Consider the following 7,864-nt stretch of genomic DNA (forward strand, 5'->3'; position numbering starts at 1 on the left):
AGGGATCCTAAAGTAACTGACAGATAGTACAAACTGAACTGGAGTTCAATAAACTGTTTCTGAAAAAAGCTGGAGTACTGCGGATCTTCCTTCTTTATCTAATTATTGTTATATGCATATTGAATTAATATTCTTTTCTTGTCTAATCTTGCTTTCTCTACTCCCCAATCCATATAGCAGAAAACATGACCAACAACAGCTTCTATGTTTTATATTAAATATTGAGTCACTGAAAAGAGATCAACCTCTCTCTCTTGGTCTGAAATGTAAAAAGGTAAGAAGAAACTCATTTGCCCAACTTGGGCCAGATGACTGCCCCTAGACCAATCAACACTTAACAAGTGCACAAGGTCATATATAGACATGCAGTCTCCAGCAAGAACCATATGGATAGAATTAGAGGAGAGCAGTTTTCACAAGAAAAAGGAAGGCTAACAGACAAAACAATGAATGCTTACTACAAAGACTGAATTAGGGAGGTAATACCTGAATTAGAGATAAGAAAGATTCAAAGAACATGGGGCATCTGAGGGGTTCAGTCAGTTAAGCATCCGACTTTGGCTCAGGCCATAGTCTCATGGCTCATCAGTTCAAGCCTTGTGTCGGACTCTATGCTGAGCTCATAGCCTGGAGCCTGCTTCAGAATCTGTGTCTCCCTGTCTCTCTGCCCCTCCCCCGCTCACACTCTTGACTCTCCCTCTCTCTCTCTTTCTCAAAAATAAACACACATTAAAAAAAATTTTTTTTAAGTAAGATTCAAAGAATAATTAAAAGGATAATCCACAGAGCGCTTGGGTGGCTCAGTCAGTTGGGTGTCCAACCTAACGGTTTGTGGGTTCAAGCCCTGCATTGGGCTCTGGCTGACAGCTCGGAGCCTGGAGCCTGCTTCAGATTCTGTGTCTCTCTCTGCCCCTCCCCAGCTTGCACTCTCTCTCTCAAAAAATGTTTTTTAAAAAGAGGATAATCCACAAGTGACTGATTGTCTTGAAAGAATTGTCTTGGAATGTTGCTCTTCAACAAATGGTGTTGGGAAAACTAGACAGCTACACGCAGAACAATGAGACTGGATCACTTTCTTAGACCATACACAAAAATAAATTCAAAATGGATGAAAGACCTAAATGTGAGACAGGAAACTGTCAAAATCCTAGAGGTAAAAACAGGCAGCAACCTCTGTGACCTCAGCCTGAGCAACTTCTTTCTAGAGAAATCATTGGAGGCAAGGGAAACAAAAGTAAAAATTAACTATTGGGATTTTATCAAGATAAAAAGCTTCAGGGTGGGCGCCTGGGTGGCTTACTTGGTTAAGCGTCTAATTTTGGCTCAGGTCATGGTCTCACAGCTCATGAGTTCAAGCCCTGCATCAGACTCCATACTAACAGCACAAAGCCTGGAGCCTGCTTTAGATCCTGTGTCTCCTTGTCTCTCTGCTCCTCCTCCCCCACTCTGTCTCTCTTTCCTTCTCTCTCTCAAAAATAAAAATAAATTAATAATAAATTTAAAATTTTTTAATTAAAAATGTTTTCAAACTTTAGCACAGCAAAAGAAACAATCAACAAAACTAAAAGGCAAACTGCAGAATGAAAGAGCATATTTCTAAATGACATATCAGATAAAGGGTTAGTATCCAAAATCTATAAAGAACTTAACAAACTCAACACTCAAAAAACAAATAACCCAGTGAAGAAATGGGCAGAGGACATGAATAGACACTTTCCCAGAGAAGACATCCAGATGGTTAACAGACACATGAAAAAATGTTCAACATCACTCATCATCAGGGAAATACAAATCAAAACCACAATGAGATACCACCTCACACCTGTCAGAATGGCTAAAATTAACAACACAAAAAAAACAACAGGTGTTGGTGAGGATGTGGAGAAAGAGGAAACTTCTTGCACTGTAGGTGGGGATGCAAACTAGTGCAACCACTCTGGAAAACAAGGTGGAGTTTCTTCAAAAAGCTAAAACTAGAATTACCCTCTGATCCAGCTATTGCACTACTAGATATTTATCCAAAGGATCCAAAAATACAGATTCTAAGGGGTACATGCACCCAATGTTTGTAGCAGCATTATCAACAATAGCCAAACTGTGAAGAGAGCCCAAATGTCCATCAACTGATGAATGGATAAAGAAGATGTGATATATATATATACAATGGAATATTGCTCAGCCATCAAAAAGAGTGAAATCTTGTCATTTGCGAGGATGTAGATAGAGCCAGAATGTATTATGCTAACTGAATAAGTCAATCAGGAAGACAAATACCATATGATATCACTCACACGTGGGATTTAAGAAACAAAACAGATGAACATATGAGAAGGGGGAGGGGAAAGAGGATAGAGGGAAACAAACCACAACAGACTTTTTTTTAAATGTGCATTTATTTTTTAGATATCGCAAACAGGGGAGGGGCAGAGAGAGGGGGAGACAGAGGATCTGAAACAGGCTCTGCACTGACAAGAGAGAGACCAACACAGGGCTCGAATTGACAACCTGTGAGATCATGACCTGAACCAAAGTCAGACATTCAATTGACTGAGCCATTCAGGTGCCCACAAGAGACTCTTAACAACAGAAAACACACTGAGGGTTGATGGAGGGAGGTGGGTTGAGGATGAGTGAGATGTGTGACAGGTATTAAAGAGGGCACTTGTTTTGATGAGCACTAAGTGTTGGATGTATGTGATGAATCACTGAATTCTACTCCTGAAACTAATATTGCACTGTATGTTAACTACTAAAATTTAAATAAACAGTAAGGGTGCCTGGGTGGCTCAATTGGTTAAGCGCCTGACTTCAGCTGAGGTCATGGTCATGGTACTTGAGCCCTGCATTGGGCTGTCACCTGGCAGCAGGTAGCCCACTTTGGATCCTCTGTCCGCCCTCACTTCCCTCCCCCACATGTGCTCTCTCTTTCTCTCAAAAATAAATATTAAAACATTTTTTAATTAAAAGTAAAAATAAAAGAAGAGGGAATGTTGAAAAGAAGGGAGAAGTTGAGAATGACTTCAAAGTTTCTTGTTTCTTCTCAAAAAAAAGAAACTGATTATTGAATCAAATTGACTTATTATAAACAGTAACTTTGGCCTAAACAATGTTGATTCTTCTCTACACACAATTTACATGGTTTTCGGGGTGCCTGGCTAGCTCAGTTGGTAGAGTTTATGAGTCTTGATCTCAGGGTTGTGGGTTTGAACCCAACATTCAGTGTAGAGATTATTTAAAACTAAAATCTCAATTAAAAAATTTACATGGTTTTATACACCAGATTTTGACCTTAGTTCCACACAGATTTAATACAGGTCAATGTGAGAATCACAAAGTCTCCAATGAATGAAGGAGCAGAGGGCAGGAAACAAATAATTTGCAAAAGAATAAAATTAGAAGAATTAACAAACATGAAAAATGTTCTAACTTATTGGTGAGCAAAGAGATGCAAATTAAGACAAGGAAATGTACTATTTTTCTAACACATTAGATTAGCAAATAGGCTGGCTGCTGAGGCACTGCTAGGCCTTTGTACTCACCTGTGTTTCAGATGGTAAGGAAGCCATTGGAGTAACCATTGTGGTCAAAATTATTCACAAACCATAGAAATGTTCCAACCTAATGATTCTACTTCTGAGAAAAGATACTAGGCAAATAATCCAAAATGTGAAGAAAAAAAAAACATTTATGCATGTCTTTCAGGGATGTCTCGCTGGCTCAATTAGTAGAGCATGGAACTCTTGATCTCAGGTTTGCAGGTTCAACCCCCCGTTTTGGGTGTAGAGACACTTAAAAATAAAATCTTAAAATAAAAACACCTAAAATTAAAGATGTTTTTCACAGCATTGTTTAAAATAGTGAAAATTAGGGGCACCTGGGTGGCTCAGTTGGTTGGAAGCCTCCAACTTCAGTTCACGTCATGATCTCCTGGTTCATGAGTTCAAGCCCCACCTCAGGCTTTGTGCTGACGGCTCAGAGCCTAGAGTCTGCTTTGGATTTTGTTTTTCCCTCTTTCTGCCCCTCCCCCACGCATGCTCTGTGTCTCTCTCAAAAATAAACATTAGGGGCGCCTGGGTTAAGCGACTAGCTTCCAGCTTCGGCTCAGGTCATGATCTCCCAGTTCGTATGTTCGAGCCCCTCATCGGGCTCTGACAGCTAGCTCAGAGCCTGGAGCCTACTTCGGATTCTGTGTCTCCCTCTCTCTCTCTGACGCTCTCCTGCTCATGCAGTCTCTCTCTGTCTCTCAAAAATAAATTTAAAAAAAAATTTTTAAATGTAAAAAATAAACATTAAAAATGTTTTAAATAAATAAAATAGTAAAATTATTAAAGACTTAATAAAGAGTAAGAACTGGTTTAATAAATTATGATATCCTCTTATGCTGCAACATTATGCAACCATTAAAATGATAGCAATTAAAAAGTATATAGATAGAAAATGCTTCTAGCACAACCTTAATAATATTAGTGATGTTCCAAGTATAAATTCAAATAAAATCAAGTTGTAAAAATAAAAGTTTACTCCAGGGGTGTCTTGCTGACTCAGTCAGTAGAGCAAGTGACTCTTGATCTCGGGAGTTGTGAGTTTGAACCTCATGTTGGATGTGGAGATTACTTAAAAAATAAAAAATCTTACAAAATACAAGTTTACCCCAGGGTAACCACTGCTATAAGTTCTGTGTGTTTATAAACTTTATTCTGTGCATAGAAAAGTGTATATCCTAGTACTTTTACTTATCGTTGCACAATAAGCACTTTACATGTCAATAAATAGTCTTCTACCGTATTTTGGGAGCACCTGGGAGGCTCAGTCAGGTAGGCACCCGACTCTTGATCTCAGCTCAGGTCTTAATCTCAGAGTCATAAATTCAAGCTCCACACTGGGCTCTGTGCCATGGATGAAACCTACTTTAAAAAATATGGCAGATAATCTACAGACAAAAAATGTACAATTATTTACTCAATCATTCCCTTAATTGTAAAGCTATTATAATATTTGGCTGCAAGTACTAGAAACTCACCTAAGTTGTCTTTTTTTAAAAAATAAAGTTTATTTATTTTTGAGAGAGAGAGTGTGTGTGCACATGCACGAGTAGGGTAGGAGCAGAGAGAGAAGGGGACAGAGGTTCTGAAGCAGGCTTATGCTGACAGAAGAGAGCCTGATGCAGGACCTGAACTCACAAACTATGAGATTATGACCTAAGCCAAAGTCAGACGATTAACCAACTGAGCCACACAGTCGCCCTTCACCTAAGTTGTCTTAAAGGAAAAATTATAAGCTGTTACAAGAGTACTGTGTGTTATAGAATGAAAAGGTAGGAATGCATAAAGTAGCTACAACGTGCAATAGAATGCTCTGAAGAAAGTTTTATCTCTGTCTCTTATCTCTGCTTCTCTCCACATCTCTGCCTTATTCTCCTCTCTCTACAGATTGGTGTTTTCTTCTCTGCTGTGCAGTCTATCTGTCAGATAATAGCCTTGACACAATTCCTGATTTTTTACAATCCTTCCATTCAAGGTATCAGCTCAAATTAAATTGAAATTCCTAGGATAGAAAGACGATTAAACTAGTTCTTACTTTGGTCTAGTCAACAGTCGCCTATGGATCAAGGCCGCACTTCTGAAGCCAGAGTAAGGAGTGTGAGGACATGAAAAAGACCCTCAATTTTCAGAGAAAGTTGAATCATTGTAAGCAGAGAATATACCTCAAAAGATGTCTACTATGGCCTCCATATGTCAACTTTCCTTCCTAGAATAGGTAAGTGAAATCATCAGATTAGATGATGTAAGCATTTTAAACTGATAAGAACAGATACTACACTTGATCTTAGCCAAAAAGCCGAGAAGCGATTGATGTAAGCATTTTAAAGCCAACTGCTTTCCAGAAAGAGCATCAACCTGCCCTCTCAGCTGCAGCAACTGGGAGTTCCTGTTTGCCTAGACCTGTTAACCTTAAGGAAATGGAGGCTAATGAGTGGTATCTCATTGTTGCTTTAATTTGTGGGTTGTTGTTGTTTTTTTATCACTAGTGAGGCTGAGCGTTTTCTCAGATATTTATACACTGATGCTTCTTCTGGACAGGACAGAGCTATGTGTGGTTTCTTCCTTCGTCAGAGTGGCTAAAATGAACAAATCAAGATGCTAGCGAGGATGTGGAGAAACGGGGACCTTCCTACACTGTAGGTGGAAATGTAAATTGGTGCAGCCGCTCTGGAAAACAGCGTGGAGGTTCCTCAAAAAACTATCAGTAGAACCCCCCTATGACCCAGCAATAGCACGGCTAAGGATTTACCTAAAGGATTCAGAAATGCTGATGCATAGGAGCACATGTACCCCAATGGTCATAGCAGCACTTTCTACAATAGCCAAATCATGGAAAGAGCCTAAATGTCCATCACCCTATGAATGGATAAAGAAGATGTAGTATATATATACAATGGAGTACTATATGGCAATGAGGAAGAATGAAATATGGCCGTTTGTAGCAAAATGGATGGACCTCAAGGGTGTCATGCTAAGTGAAATAAGTCAGGTGGAGAAGGACAGATACCATATGTTTGCACTCATAGGTCTAACAGGAGAAACCTAACAGAGGGTCATAGGGAGGGGAAGGGGGAAAAAGAGTTGGGAAGAAAGAGGGACACAAACCATGAGAGACTATTGAATACTGAAAATGAACCAAGGACTGAAGGGGGAGGGGGAGGGAGGAAAGGAGTGATGTTCATGGAGGGGGAGCACTGGGTGTTATATGGAAACCAATTTGACAATAAACTATTAAATAAATAAATAAAAACTAACTAACTAACTAAATAATGTGAAGATCTCCCCTACAAGGTTGAGAAGTCAGGCTTTTTTTTTTTTTTTTTTTTTTTTTTGAGAGACAGAGAGAGACAGCATGAGCAGGGAAGGGTCAGAGAGAGAGGGCAACACAGAATCCGAAGCAAGCTCAGGCTCTGAGCTAGCTGTCAGCACAGAGCCCCACACAGGGCTCGAACCCACGAGCCATGAGATCATGACCCGAGCCAAAGTCAAATGCTTAACTGACTGAGCCACCCAGGCGCCCCAAGAAGTCAGGCTTTCTGATAGGAGAGATTAATGAACGGGGCTTCTGGAGGTGTTATGCAAATATCTGCATTTCTTCTGGGCTGCCCACACCTGCTCTCCAGTCACTGCAGTCTCCTGCCTGGTTCCATTTCTTGCCCCACCACCAGTCCTCCTGGTCTTGTCCTCCTCCTTAGGAGCCAGAGATGAGTTTGGATAGGAGTCCTGGGCTGTCTAGACAGCTCTGTCTTCTGGGAAGCCAGTACTTGTAGAGAAAGTTCGGAAGTCCCCCACTGGCAGGGCTCAACACTGTAGCAGTCCATACTGCAGCATAGAAACTGGACACTTACATGTGGCAACAGCTACCTGGAAATCTTAGCTGTACTGACCTTGTGTATGGAATGTGCAACTATGAAGACCAAAGTTTCATTCCCCTTCACTTCATCTGTCCATGAAGTTGCACCATCCCACCCACAGCCTCTAGTGCATAATTCTGTCATGCATTTGTCATACTGCATTGTCATTGTCTTTGTGTCTTTTTCCTCCTTACAGTATCAACAACTTAAAAAAAATTTTTTTTTAGTTTATTTGAGAGAGAGAAGGAGAGAGGCAGAAAGGGAGAGAGAAAATCGCAAGCTGTCAGCTTAGAGCCCAATGCAAAGCTAAATCTCACACAAAAAAATGAGATCATGACCTGAGCCGAAATCAAGAGTCAGGTGCCCCAAGAACTGAAAATTTTTCGACTGAAGACTGAATTTACAAGGCTGATGGTGAAGGGAAGCTAACAGTTTCTAAGTACTTACTAAGTGCTAAACAATTGTATT

General features: G+C 40.2%; 1 pseudogene; it reads right to left on the reverse strand.

The window, feature by feature from the left end:
- Positions 1 to 5,672: 5,672 nt before the first annotated feature.
- On the reverse strand, positions 5,673 to 5,850 carry LOC115300448 (annotated as a pseudogene).
- Positions 5,851 to 7,864: the final 2,014 nt, after the last annotated feature.

Source organism: Suricata suricatta, chromosome 8 (assembly GCF_006229205.1).
Source record: "Suricata suricatta isolate VVHF042 chromosome 8, meerkat_22Aug2017_6uvM2_HiC, whole genome shotgun sequence".
Lineage (NCBI taxonomy): Eukaryota > Metazoa > Chordata > Mammalia > Carnivora > Herpestidae > Suricata > Suricata suricatta.